Source organism: Pleurodeles waltl, chromosome 9 (genome assembly GCF_031143425.1).
Source record: "Pleurodeles waltl isolate 20211129_DDA chromosome 9, aPleWal1.hap1.20221129, whole genome shotgun sequence".
NCBI lineage: Eukaryota > Metazoa > Chordata > Amphibia > Caudata > Salamandridae > Pleurodeles > Pleurodeles waltl.
The window spans coordinates 1069099040-1069114051 of NC_090448.1; the positions used below are offsets into that span (position 1 = coordinate 1069099040).

General features: G+C 40.0%; 1 protein-coding gene across 4 annotated transcripts in view; it reads left to right on the plus strand.

Moving 5' to 3' along the window:
* The window catches only part of MDGA2 (MAM domain containing glycosylphosphatidylinositol anchor 2), a 1412234-nt gene that overhangs the window by 156233 nt on the left and 1240989 nt on the right, over positions 1 to 15012 (plus strand). The window lies entirely within an intron of this gene.

Here is a 15012-nt window from a genome sequence, read left to right on the forward strand (position 1 = left end):
CACAGCAGAATGAGCAACTTGTCATCGTATGGCTATTCAAGTCTGAGAAATGCATTTTTGGACATTTTTCATAATTGTTCCCTAAAATATATATGTGTGAAGGTTTGATAAATTACATCTAAAAATTAGTTTATTAAATATGGAATCCTTTTTCTAGGTTTCTGTAAAACTTCGAGTTACAAGAATGGCTTACTCCTTTGTAGTTAAAGGACATGGTGCATTTTGCCGCCCTGTCTGCAAGCATGTGGGAAGCAAGAGCATAACAGTGGCCTCAATAATTTTAGCATTATGGGGACCCATCAAACTGTGGATTTAAATTAACTTTGAGCTGGCGAGATCTAGTCCTTGGTGGACCATGACAGGGAAAATTGATTTATTTTATTCACAGTTTACTACAACAGTCTATTATTCATCAGGGTAATAAGCATCTGAAAGGCACATGTACTTTAGTAAATAAAAAAAAATCAGGATCATTTTATGCACTCTCCCTGATTTATTATGTGCAGGGTGTGATTGATAAAGTGAGTTTATTGCCACGTGTGGCTGATAAAGAGTCTCTACAAAATGTAACATCATGGAACTGGAATAAGGTGAAATGGACATGATGGTTGCATTTATGCACATACCTGTAGGAGGCTGCAGATGCAAACAATAGCAGGAGAAATCAGTATGACTGCAGCAGAATCTGCAATTAGACCTATCATTGAGCACCAAGACAAAAGTCAGTGTGGCATTGTCGTTTTAAAACAAATGAATGTCAAAGATTTCAACCTGTACAACAATAACCTTTCTTGCAATCATTATTTGCAGTGCCTACACCGTCCTAATGCAAGCTGAGGCATCAGTCTTATGGGATTGCCACTAGGGCACAGCGAAGTGTGCTACTTTGCCTTCGGGAGCTGCACATACAACATTTTTGATTGTGGTGATTATACATTTTGGCTATATGCCAACTTCCTTACAACATCCTGTAATACACAATGATGGCAAACAGAGGCCAACATGAATAGCAGTGTTTTATGGCTCCTTCTTAAGTTGTGTTATGTTGTGGCAATTACACCACACGCTAAAGAGGTGTCCATGCGCCACTTCATTAGAAGTTATACATTTTCCCCAAAATTATAAATATTAGTTTCCAAGCACAGAAAATCCAGAAGAGCGTTTCATATGTAGGCTTCTTGAAAAATAACTGAAATCCCTAGTCTAAGAAGCATCTGAAATAACCGTAAGTTAGTCACAAGGATATCTAGCCACCTGCATAACTAGCTCTGCTTGTCAAGGGCCAACAAGCTTCCGTGGACATAGCTGTTTACATTTCAGACCATTGGCCATAAACACCATCCGTCGTTCCCTGATAGCAGAAGCTGTGAATGATGCGGCAAGAAATTTTGATGAGCATGACACAGATATCTGACTTGAAAATGAGCAACGACTTTACCACTGAAAATTTTAGAAGCTACACCATTCAGACACGTAGGTACAATAACTTCTCCCTTAACATGAGTTCTTGCTTCCACTTGGAGCCACTGCAAACCACCTCTGGGCAATCCCAAGTTAAAAACAATCACAAAGATGTGAGTCGTAGTTGACAATCAACTAATTTGAACTGCACTAGATAGCGATGATGTTAGGTTAACAGTTTTTTTTAGACATTAGGTGAATCAAGGTTATTTTATTGACATAAAATAACTGGGCATCAGTAGAGAGGTTTTTATTAGGAAGAGGCCATGGCTTTTCGCTAGATTGAAATTTTTGTTCTGTGGACTAGGATGACCTTGCCAGAGGGCTAGAATGTAACATCCTATAGGATTTGGTAGCAGTCTACCAATCAAATAGACAGTAAATGTACTACTCAAACAGGTATGTAATCTATCTGACTCAGTTCATCAAATAAATCCATATGCAAAAATAGATATTGTCTTAACTGGAATAAGTCGTATAGTTGTGATGTTTCATTTATGGCCCGTTTTGCAAAAGTTTGGTGTTATTGTTAACATGCAACACATGAGACTTAAAGCTAATAATAATTGCAAATGTATTCCATTCTTCTTCTTCTCCTTCTCCTTCTCCTTCTTCTTCTCCTTGAAAAAACTATTTAATGAAAGGGGAATACATGCAAGGAGACAAGCTGTGGTGGCATGTTTCATCTCAGGGGATTTACAGCTAAATTGTCGGGTGGTAAAAATGTTCACATTGGTATTCAGGAAGCAACATTGGTCACTACAAGAACCTGGCTAAGATTACCTGAATAGGTAATGTGCTCTTACACACCCTGTTTTTTTTTTTCCCTAGCATCTCTGGTTGTAAACAGGGCCAGCGGGGTACATATATTTGCTTTGTATAAAACACTGGACAGGCTAACAATGTTTGCTTTCTTTGTTTTCTGATTGAATGACGCTTTCTTGAATGCCCATATCAAGGATGGGTTGCTTTTAGAATTTGTTTTTTTAAATAGCTATTAAAAAATGAAATTTTATGCTTGTACACGACATGACAAGTCCTTTATAAATGTAATTCTTATCTATTAGACGTTTCATATCTAGCTGTGAATGTTGGTTTTATTGCAATGGTTTAAAGTGGCTATGCTGATACAGGGAATATGAAATCTGAGTCTCTTTGTAGGGATGCCTATTCTGCAGGGAACATAAGGTACAAAAATACCTCCAAAAATTATCAAGCTCTATTAACCTTTACTGTAAAATAATATTATTGTTTTTCGTCTTGCACAAAGAACTGAAGTAAAATACCCTCTTTCTGAGGCAAACAACATGCAGCTAACCTATCTTGTTTTTCATGAATTGAGTGGTTGTAAGAGCTGTTTTAGAAATTGACTGAAAATGGGTTTGGCCTGGTTACTAGGGCAACCATATCCCATTAGGGATGTTCGTGTATTTTCACAGACTTTACAGTGCCAACATCAAAGTACGAATATTAACCTTTGCAAATGACAAAATGTCAAAATGAAATTCTGCTGTACTTATCCTAGCAGAAGAAGGGTGGCATTATCACAGTGACTTGTTTTTCTTTCTAACGTTGTTCTAATGTAATGGATAAGCGTAGAACTAAAATGTGAAAATATAATGCATGAAAGAAAAAAAGCAGTGACTGTAATCTAAGTTATCAGACACTTAGGGCACCAGTTGTACACATTGTTGGAGACCTCATTTTAAATCCCTGCTTAATTTTTAGGTCTGACGTTAGCCGAAGCGTTTTAATTTTACTAAAATTATTAGGGGGTCATTACGACCCCAGCGGTAGGTGATAATGTGGCGGTAGTACCGCCAACAGGCTGGTGGTACATACAGACACATTATGACATTGGCAGGTTGGCTGCAGCCAACCCGCCAATTTACCACTCCGACCGCCATGGTAGTAGCAGCCGTCGGGCCAGAGACAAAAAATCTCAAGCCCAGCGGCCGCTATTGTCCAGCTGGCAGCATTTTAACCCTGCCTACTGCCATGGTTTTCGTGGCATTTGTAACGCCACGAAAACCACGGCGGTAGGCCCTACCAGTGACAGGGAACTCCTTCCCTGTCACTGGTAGGAGGCTCACCCACCCGCCAACACTCCCCAGATGCCCCCCACACCCATCCATCCACACTCCCCCCTTCAGATCCCCATCCCCCCTTCATGCACACTCGCAGGCATGCACCACACATGCACACACAGGCATACAGGCATTCATTCACGCATACATCCATACATTCTCGCACACATCCATACACACATACACACAGACATGCAGTCACATATCCATTCATACATGCCTTTTCACACATGCATACACCCACGCAAACAACACTACACACGCATTCACATTCACACACACACTCCACCCACACACACACACAACACCCCCAACCCCCTCCCCAGAAACCCGACTTTCCTGCATCCAGGGGTTCCTCCGGCAGGGAACGGAATGGGGCGCTGCTCGTGCCAGCAGCGCCCACCAGCAGAACACCGCCAGGCCGTATTATTTGTCATAATACAGCTGGCTGCGGTCTACTGAAGTGGCACTGCTGGTTGTAGCAGCGCCACCTTATCAAGATCCGGCAGTGGTCATAATTTGGCAGATGGCTGTTAGCCACGAAGACGGTCTTCTGGCGGCCGTTGCCACAGCGGTATGCGGCAATTACCGCTAATCTTAAAATGAGGTCAGTTCCTTTATTGGTCTGATATTGTGCATTTACATTTTTCTCTCAACGACTACAGCACAGACAATGGTTGTCCACTTCAGCCATTGGCTAACTTCACTGTGAGTCATGACATTCTGCCCCTTCACAAGGACATTATCCACACATATAGTAGTTCCTGTCGGTGCCAGGAGTTACTATGGCAATGTGTGGGTTTTGAGACCAAAAAATATTTTTGTTTTAGCTACTGTTTTTTTATGTTTGATAAGAACGATGAGAGCCCAGGAGGTTCTACAAATTTAAGGTTTTCAAAATTTATGACAATACAAATGAAGCATTGGCAAGCCAAAAGGATAGTAGCTAAGGCTGGCTAGATAGGCTTTGCCAATGCTTTTGGGTGTGGCTTCAGCCAAGACCTTTTGATTTTACTAAATTGTTTTTAGAATATTCTTACTTTTAGGGACTTTCAGCCAGACCCGTTTATCCATTGGTCTGTAACCATCATTCACTTTTTCTCTCACCCATTGCAGCACACAACATGGGGCAATAGGGCAATGGGTCAGCTCTGGCATGCTAACTTTTCACAAGGAGAATATCCAAACACAAAGTTGTTCCATCCACTGCCAGAATCTGCTGTGGGTTTTGAGACCAACAAACTATTTTTGCTTTTAGCCATTTCTTTACATAGCTGAAGGTCCAGCAGCTTCTCTGACATCAAAGTCTTGGAAAATCTATGAAAGAAAAAAACAAGAACTGTCAAAGTCAAAAGACTGGCAGCCAAGACCAGACCAGTGGGCTTTACCAGTGCTTGTTTCTTTCCTTGTCATACACTCTGTGTGGACTATGTTCATCTCCATGACTATCCTGTGCTAACAAATGTGAAAAGGGCACAAACTGCCACTTCTAGTATTTAATTCGAGTCCTTCTCCCACTACAATTCTGTATCTGTGTAAAGAACACCCACCCCATCTTCCTTTTCCTTCATGGATAGTAATGCACGGGTGGATGTTTTAATTTACTAAGGCACTAGAAACGGAACATGAATACAGTCTATTGCCAAATATTTCATGCTACCTTTATAGCCACAACTGTAACCAGTATACAAAATATCAAGCTTTAAAGGAGGTGTAGTGAGATTCAGGTGGTTTTGGAGAAAGCTGCCCCACACTGCACTAGGGGTGCTCTTTGAGTATAAAGTCAGCTCCAAAGATGTACCATGGTGGTACATCAGTCTGCTGAACAGGAAGTGAGTCTGTACCTGGTGCATTACAGATCTATATTCAACAAATGAACAATGTTCGGCATAACTGGGAAGACTGGTGAGTGGTTCACCCTTCATTTCCTTTCCCCACTTGATCAAATAGCGTTCATTGCAAGTTATATATAAATTCAAATATAAATGTAAGACAATCATTCGAAACCCACACTTTGCAGCTCTTTCATACATTTTAAAGAATGAATGGCACATGCCTCCTGCTGTAATCTTGCACAACAATATTGATAGATTATGTCACAGAAAACCAAACCACTTGACCATATCAAAAGAAAAGCATTTAATGGCCATTTGTAAACGAACTGTATATTGTGGCAAAAAATAAATAAAAAAACATTTATATTCAGCAGTGAGGTTTATCATTCTCTTGTAAAGTGCATACATGTTTAGCATTATCAGAAAATTCCCAGAAAATGAAGACAAACCAGCACTGGCGAGCTGCAGTTGTACTGGAAAATGTGTCTCTTTGCTGTAGGATTACATCTGCTCAGAGAATCAAATATTGCACAATATTCTGTAGTGGCAGACACTAGTACTTGAAAATAGAATGAATTCCCAAAGACCCTGTAAAACTCCAAGAGGCCAGGAGAGCAGGGAAAGGGGCTGATCAATTGCAAGGCGTGTTCTTTGACCAAGTAACTGATATATCAAGTCAAGAGGCTTGTGCATTTGGGGATGAAGAAGTACTACATGGATGTTCGGCATCTGCACATACAAACCTGTGGAGTTCTTTAGGGGTCAGGTTTAGTATTTCTTTTGGAACACAAAAGGATGATGAATGGAGTGCTGAAACTTTTCAAACACTCACCCCCAGTCACAGATCTGGGTTTAATCCATTGTTCTTTTGCTCACCATGCCACCTCAGTTTGGACGCATCCATGTGCAAATCAGTCTTGACTGTGTTCCCCATGGGAACAGTCCAGCCCCGAACTGCCAGGCCAGGTCCTCCCTTGACTGGAACAAGCATCCTGGGTCCGGCTTCGAGCTGTTAGAGTGACTTTTATACTTCAAGTCTATATATTCTCTCCCAGAGATTGAATTTGGGAACTTGCTCAATCTTTTTTTATTGAGCTTACGATAGCTGGATAATTTCCACTGTACTCTGGCCCTGGTTTAGGGCTTGTTTACTTCCACTCAACTTTGTTGTCTCCTTTATGTTTATTGAATTGGTCACCATTCTATTTTCAATAGAAATACTTTCACTTTCCTGAGTCCGATTCTCTCTCTAAGATGGCTCTCAAAATGGCAGTGTAGAGTCCTTTTTCATTGTCGATGAACTAGTTCTACTGAACAGTCCTTCTTCTACTTTTATTGTGCATGTCGGAGAAACGCTGTACTTCCGCGTTCCCCAACTTTATAATGCCGATCCTACCCTCAGCCTGTACAGATTCAGGAGGACACGCTGGGGTAGGTGTGGAAGACCGGATTGTCTCTGCAATATGTAAGTACGAACGCCCCTCTCTCCCCGCTGTTTTTCTCTAGTTGAACTCGAGTGCGTGTTTGACGCTAGCGCGTCCGTGAGACCTTGTGTGTATTTGGCAGTCTACTTGTATCTATATCCTAACCGGCCCCCTACCTAACAGGCTGGTGATGTTATTTCAATACCTCCGACGCTAAGATCTATAGCGCCGGTTTTCGCTGAAGGTACATAGGGCTAACGATATTACTTAATCCAGGGACCTAATTTAATAATCTGCTTTGCCATATTGTGGGTACAACTTGGATTAATGTTTTAGCCAGGTCTATATCTATTACCTGCATATGACAATTAACTGTTTATTACACATTGTTGATCTGACAGAGGTTGTTATTTGGCATGAAATGATCCTTTTTAAACTGACAGTGGTGTATGTAATTGTGGTATTTTTCACTTTTTCTATCTAGTAGGGACAACCTTATGCATGTGCCTCCTATGGAGCCCTTCCTACAATAGGGGATGGTAAGCTCTTTTTTTCATTTTCACATTGTGCTATTCGGTTTGTCACTCAGTGTGCGCACTAATCCAGCACTGGTCACTGCTATTATTATTACTTATGCCGCCTTACTTTTTCCAGGGCGACCTTAATGTGTTTAGTTGACTGGACGGACAGTACGCTTTATTGTAAGTGACTGCGACGTTTGGTTTGGTTTATTAGAATCTGGATAAACTTCTCTAAAATGTTTTGATTTTTGTGATATAGGAGAAGTATCTATATATGATGTATGGTCCTGAAGAAGCGTCAGTGGATCTTTTAGACCGTAAAACACGTAACATGTAGACCGATATACAGGCGGCTTTGAGATAATTTCTTGCCCCTATTATTTCTGGAAAGTGTTTGAGCATTACCTTATCTTACCACTTTCACTGCGTTTTTAACCTTGGTCGTATCCCCTTACTACCCATTAAATGTGAATTTTTCCATTGGGGTATTGAACCAATTTTTAAACTCTTTCCTGCTTTTGAAACGCGACCTACCTGTAGTTCATCACGGCAGTTACTCAAAAAGATCTCCGGAAAAGAGCCCCCTCAGGGGGAGCCCGTCAGACATTGCAGCGCCGGTCTGACGAGGAGCACCCCAATGATGAAGCATGACATCCTATTGGATGTGTGAGGGCTCTTGCTCCTAAACCTTAGGGTTTCCCTTCTTTTCTGCCAGGAACAGTGTATTTATTTTGTTTACATTATTTCTATCCTACAGTGGGTGGCCTATGATACTATCCATATTGTGAAGGGATATTCTTTTAATGGGTTTTATACATTTTAAACCAAGAAACTAACTTGACAGGCAATCAAATGGATTAGTTGTCTGCCTACCTAACAAATTACTTGCTGCTTTCCTTAACTTTCCTTGTTTTCATAATCCCATTAAAATAAATGTTCACCCATATGATTTTATGAGAGCTGTGAGAACCAAGATGCTTACCTTGAAAACCGCACTATTCAGACTGATATGTGAAAAAGAGCCAGGTTTTGATATGTTTTTAAAAGCACATGTGCTTTTGGATTTAAAAGAAATTCTGATAAAAGCAGGTGCGAAGTAATAGGATTGATGCACAATTTTCATAATGATGAAACGCAAAGCTTGAGAGGGGTGTTCATGAATCTAAACATGTGACATATGATGCTTTCAAAGATTTTCAGTGAGCCAACTATATTTTTGGGTTGTTGTTGACACATTTATTTTGCAGTAAATCGAGCAGTGGCTGGTGTAAACACCTTTTAACATTTTATCATGAGATTAGCTATGTAGAGAAAGTAATTTGTGACAAGACTATTGTATATACATAAACGAGAACAGCAAAATAAACAAGAACCACAAAATAAACACTAAAACACAAATGCTGCACACCTGCGCAGCAACAAACCAACCCAAAAAGTTACCAGCACAACAATAACCAAAAGACTATACACCAAAGCATACCAGCATGGAAAGAGAGCCTCAAACAAACACAAAAATGAAACAGAATAAAAACAGAAAAAAAACAGAAAACAAGTAAAGAAATAATATTGAATTATTTTTCTGTCTTTTTACAGCTTGTGTTGAATTTATTTTTGTTTTTGTGGGATGTTATGTTTTGTTGGGGTTGTGTTTTTTGTGTGTTTTTTCTTTTGTGAGGCTGTGTGAAATTATAATATTGTTTGTGTTACTTTCCTCGTTTTGTTATGATGGGCTTGGGTTGAATTTTATTGTGTCTATAGTAGAGTGTACATTACTTTAGTTGTGTTGTGCTTTATGTTTGTTCTCTTACCCTGTTATTGTGGTGATCCAGGGGCCAGATGTTTCATGTAGTTTATTCTTGGGCTTTTTTTGAATGCTGCAGGTTTGCAGATCAGGTAGAGCATTTTTTTACAGTAAGCGTTGTAAGCAACAGTTTTCAACTGCAGAAGGTAGCTAAATATTATTTCTTAGGCCAGGTAACACAATGCTATTACAAACCTTTGTTGGTCTCTAGGACAGTAATTGGTGCAAACAAGTTTTACCACTGTATCATGAAAGGAGATTTCTTGATGTGGTAAATGTTTATGCATATTTGCTGTTTTACATTTTTGTGGTGGTGGGGTGTTGCAATGTTCTATATGTTGTGTGTTTTACAGCATTGTTGCATTCTGTTGTGTTGTACTACAGCTCTTTTTTCACATTTTATTTTGACTCTTGTATTGTGCCCAATTACCTTTTAATTGTGTTTTGTTGATTTCCATGCTGTTATTATTGTATGTTCTATTGTTTACTTAAAAGATGTCAACAAATGCTACTAGTTCTACAACCCAAAATGTGTACATTCCTTTATATTTCCACTTATAAACACACATTTACCATGTTCCTTGGTGATAAATCACTGCTGCTCCAGCTCGTCAAAAAACGTAGTTAAACCAGTGAGTCCAAAACTTGGCAGAAAGTGCTCAATGTATGTGATACTGCACCTTGAGCCATCCAGCTACATGAGACACCAGTAACTGAGATGCCATCACATAGACAAAGGCATAATTTAGCACTTCCCATTAGCACCCATAAACGTCCGTTCCCTGCGGACCAGCCTTGTGATTAGCATGTTTCCTGATAACATGAGATGCTTTTTAGTAAATTATTGTTTATGTGTCAGACTAAAAGCCCGACTAGGCAAAATCATGTCCAAGTATGTCACATTTTTTCTCGGTATATGATTCTCTGAGAGATTTAATGCACCAACCTCAAATCATGTACAAGGAATCCCCTCTTTGAAAACACATCTCCTATATTTTCAATTAGTTATCATTATCTCTAATAAAAGTTTCAGCAAAAACTGAACGCAAGGCAAGTGTCTATAGACATCCTGCCTCCTTTCTTCCTTCTCATCATCTTTTCATTTTCAGCTCGAAAATCATACATCTGTTGTAGAGTCTGGTTATAGAAAGCTTTAGAAGTCTGCAAGATCCTTGTGTCACCACTGCACACGACCACACACAACACACACTATATACTATATAATGCATATGTAAAGGGTTTTTGAGGCATTCCTGCTCACCCAATTGCTCTCGGACAGCGTTTTGCAGTTCATCACATGCTTCCTTCAATTGCAGGATGAAAAGCATTTTCTTTTTAAACCTGTTTTTAGTTTAAACCATTATGTTGTCCATATTCATAGCTTAAATATTTGTTGTAAAGTAGCGTGCAGTTTATGAAGTGCCTTAGTATGAGCCTTTTCTGTAGGCAACAATGCATGGTCTTTTTAGCCCAGGCTCCTTAATGCAGAGTGCACACAACAATCAAGAGGTGATTTGCCCTGAGGCCTGTGCTTTTGATTGATACCACCAGATACTTTCACAATGCAGTCGTATCGTGTAAATACACAGTATGACTTTAAATACCACAGATTGACTTTTTACCATGCTGCTACTGGTAAGCAAGTCTCCATTGCTGTAGTGAGTTGACTGCATTAACACTCAGCAATGAAGAGCACAAATGTGGCTCACACCTGTGGTTAATCTTCTGATCTTATCACATCCCACTTAGATAATGTAAACTGCATTATATCTTTAAACACCATAGGATCAGCTTGAACATATATACACCCCTGAACAGTCAATGTGGGAACCCTGTCTCTGTTTTCCATCAGTGATTACAGAAGAGCTGACTGGTGTAGTCTAGCTGTATTTTCATACTGACACCTGCAGATTTATGTTGTCACTAGTTGAATAAGGTGGAACACTCTCTCCATGTGTCATTTTTGTCAACATTTGACCTTGGTAGTGCTGTTGTAAGAACACACAGAAGTACTATATTTTGATTGTAGGAGCTGTAGGTTTTCTGTAAGAAATTTTCCGTGGTGAAGCTACTTTTCTTCATCTTTCTTATAGAGTGAGCTGTAGGTTTTGTGTTAGCGAGTTATCAAGCTGGAACTCCCCTTTTTTGTCAGCGGCTTCCTAGCTGCACAGAGGCGCAATATTAAGATGGTCACAGACGCAGGTTTTATGTAAGCAGTTTCCTAAGGTGTATGTGCTTTGGTTGTAATTCTTTTGAGGGGTTGTGGATATTGGCTGCAATAATCAAAGATGATTTGAGGCTTTATTTCTTTGCATTTCAAAGCATATGTGTGGATTAAAGAAGCCAACACTCTTTTACTAGCATATTTAAAACTATTAACTTTACCTTACTGTTATATTGAGCCTTTCCACCTGCCCAAGAAAACCCAGTAACAACGAAATCCTAAAAAAAAGTAAATTAAAATAAAAGTACTGATAGAAATTCATTGGGGTGATTCACTGGTGTGATGTAAGCCCATCACAAGAAATAAGTCCACATACGCATCACAGCAAACCATAGTTTCAATGTTCTAAATTATGGCACAAACCCCTGCTAGCAAAGGCATGGAGGAGACAGGCTTTACTTAGGGAAAGTATTTAGCAGTAACAAAACAGCTGAAAAATTCGAAAAACAAATACCATAATCAATTTACAAAAAAACTGAGAAAATTGTAATGGGTCAAATGACACCAAATGACAAAAATGTAGCCAGGGGACACAGAGATTTGATTTTTTTTAAGATTTAAGACAAAAAGTGGCAAGAAAAATGTACCAATCAACAGTCACTGTTCATGGTTTACCGGACCGTAGGCATGATTATAGGCCAGGTGAAATAGAAGACTGGTTGGATACACCAAATAGCTTGTCCCAGGCACAGATTTTACCTTCTGACTTACGGCCTTATTACGAGTCTGGCAGTCCATTGACTGACAGACTTGCTGTGGCGATCAGACCTCTACACAGAACCACTGACACCGCAAGTAACATGGTTCCCGATGGGCTGACGGCGATTGAACTTGTGGCCAGCCACGGCAGCACTGAACACAGTTCCCCATGCTGATCACGACTCCTGTTTCCGACAGCCTTTCCATGGCAGGGACCACTGCCATAGAAAGGCTGATGGATAAATAGTACTTGTATCCCCTGCACTACCCATGGTTTGTAGACAGTGTGCATTCCAAGGGTGCTGTTGTGCTAGGGGAGCCAAAACCAATACCGTAGCACTGTTCCCACCAGGCTGACCGGTCAGCCTAGTAGAAATATCGTAATACGGTGAGGCATGAGGCAGCCAAGTTGACAGTGCCTCATCTCTCAAGATTTGCAGTCGGCTTGGTAATGAGCCCCTTAGTCTCTGAAATGGAAGCCAGAATTCTCCAGCATGAAAAGTTGCAGGTTGTATGCAATGAAGGCTTCCCAAAACTGGATAGACATTTGACAAAGTCTTGCTGAACCCATTGTTTTGGCTGTAAAAGCTCAAGTCAGGAGGAATTTAATTTTGCAGCCACTAAAGCCATCGCATAAAGCAGATACTTTTTGCGCTTTCATCTGGTGAAGATTTATTCCTTTGGACTTAGTTATTTTTTATGGAGCTCAAAATCATCAAGTAGGGCAAGCCTGAAGCTGTATCCAATAAAGGGTGCTTGTAATGAAACACTTTTGCCACACGATCCTGCTGCCACTCCAGAGGTCTTGGCAGTCTAATGGCTTTCCAAACCCAACTTTTCAGAGGTTTTGGTCATTTATAAGGCCTCCTCTACCTCAGGAAGACAACTTAGTGAAGTAGAAGGTACCCCAGCAGAGGCAACCAGCAGGTTCCAATTCGGGTAAAGTTGCTAGTGGCCAGCTGGGCATTTCAGGAAGAAGACGTCTTGCATCTTTTTGTGCCCCTCTAGTTGCAAAGGAGGTTAGCGACCTGACCATTTGAGTCAATTTCTTACTCTGGATACAAGTAGGAGCAGGTCCAGCCTTTCAGGATTCAACACAGGTCTCAAACAGCACATCCAGTCTTCTTCTGTTTTTATACATGTTAAGAATCTATTCTGATGAACTGTGGATTAGGTACTAACTTCACAGGTTTCACTAACCAGTGAGTGGGGATGCCTCCTGGGCACTCCTTAAAAAATGAGAACATTTTCCCAGGAGCAAACCTTCCTAATTTTTGCAGCACATTCTGTGTGACTTGCAGCACATTACCCCACAGTGCGCTATTCTAAGTAGACTCCTAGATGGCGAAGCCTTTCCACCATTGGAAGTGGTTTGTGTGCCAGCGGTTTGTGAAGTCAGGGAAATGAGCAGTCTCCTCCTAATTAACTGAATCAAAGTGGGACCTACTCCTCCTCCCACTGGGCTGGTGTCAAACTGACTACAGAGACCACAGGATACAAACTGCTTCTCTTACACATTTAACTGTAAATGAGCAAGCCTCAACCTAGTCCCTTTCAAGGTAATAAAGTTCTTGAACCTCCTACCCCACCCTTCCTAAGCTGTCACCTGTGTCACTTACCACACACCCCGGTCTTCCTGCTAAAACATCCAAGCCATTATTTCTGCTGTGGGAGCACACCTCATTAAGAGGAAGCATTGGAAGCGTGTTCTGTCAGCAGGCTAATGCTAATTAGCATATTGGAGTTTTAGACCGGCAAAGTCTAACTCTTTACACATTACTTCTTCTAAATATTTATTAATAATCATACTTCTTTCCCTGAATTAGATTTTTAAGAAACATTATAGTTTGGGTTAAAATTAGTCCAGTAGTTTGTTCCAAACCAAAGATAGCAGAGTTATGATTTTATTCTGAGCTTTGCATTGGACAGCTACCACCTTTCATAGTGAACATAGCGTTTGGTGGCTAAGTGCATGTAACATTAAATTCTTGCATGCATCACTTTTAAATATTATATACCCTACCTTGTGGGCTACAAGACTTACTTAGGGTGACTTACTGAATAGTTTAAAAGTACGGTTCTTTTCTATCACATGTCTATTTTGGCAAATTCACCTGCAAATTAGGAGTTAGTCAATTTAACCATGTTTTAGGGGTCAGAACACATGCAGTGGTGACTGGACAGCAGTGCCTCAGTGTGCAGAGTTTAAAAAAACAGCAACACCAGTCCACAAAAAATAGGGGTGAGAATGCAAAAGGATGTACTTTCTAACAAACACAAGGATTATCAGTTGCATTTTACTATTTCTATTCTAAACTTGAAAGTACTTGTATCTTTCTCTTGCAATAAAAACATATTGTACAATCGATAACAATATAGTGCTGTTCACTTTCAACAATATTTTATGAAATTATAAACTATTCCGAAACATCACAGAAACAAAATCTAGACCTTCAAGCTTTGCCAATGTTTCTTTTATCTGTAATGTACTGTCTACTTATGAATGTTTTTCAGTGACTTTCTGTTCTGAAATGGAATATAAAAATAAAAGTTTTTTTAAACATGGTCTGTAGTCAAACCAATATTCTACCTGGGAATATGACAACACCTTTATTCTTGCCCAAGTATACCTGTCCTGATCCAACTTAAAAGCACAACAATTACAAGTGAATTTACCTTTTGATTGATTTAGGACCTCATGTACTAACATCAGGTTTTGCGACTTACAAATTGCGAGATTTAGCGACCTAATGTATAACAGTGTCTTAGACTCTGTTTGTGATTCGCAAATGGGTCTTAAGGAAACTGACTCTTTAATATTCAAGAGGAAGGTCTCAATTTTCTACCCATTTGGGAATGACCACCCTAACAGGGATGGTGGCCTGCTGGGGTAAGCAGACCACCATGTCTGTGACTGCTTTTTAAATAAAAAGACAACCGCCTGCTCTAAAAAATGTTGG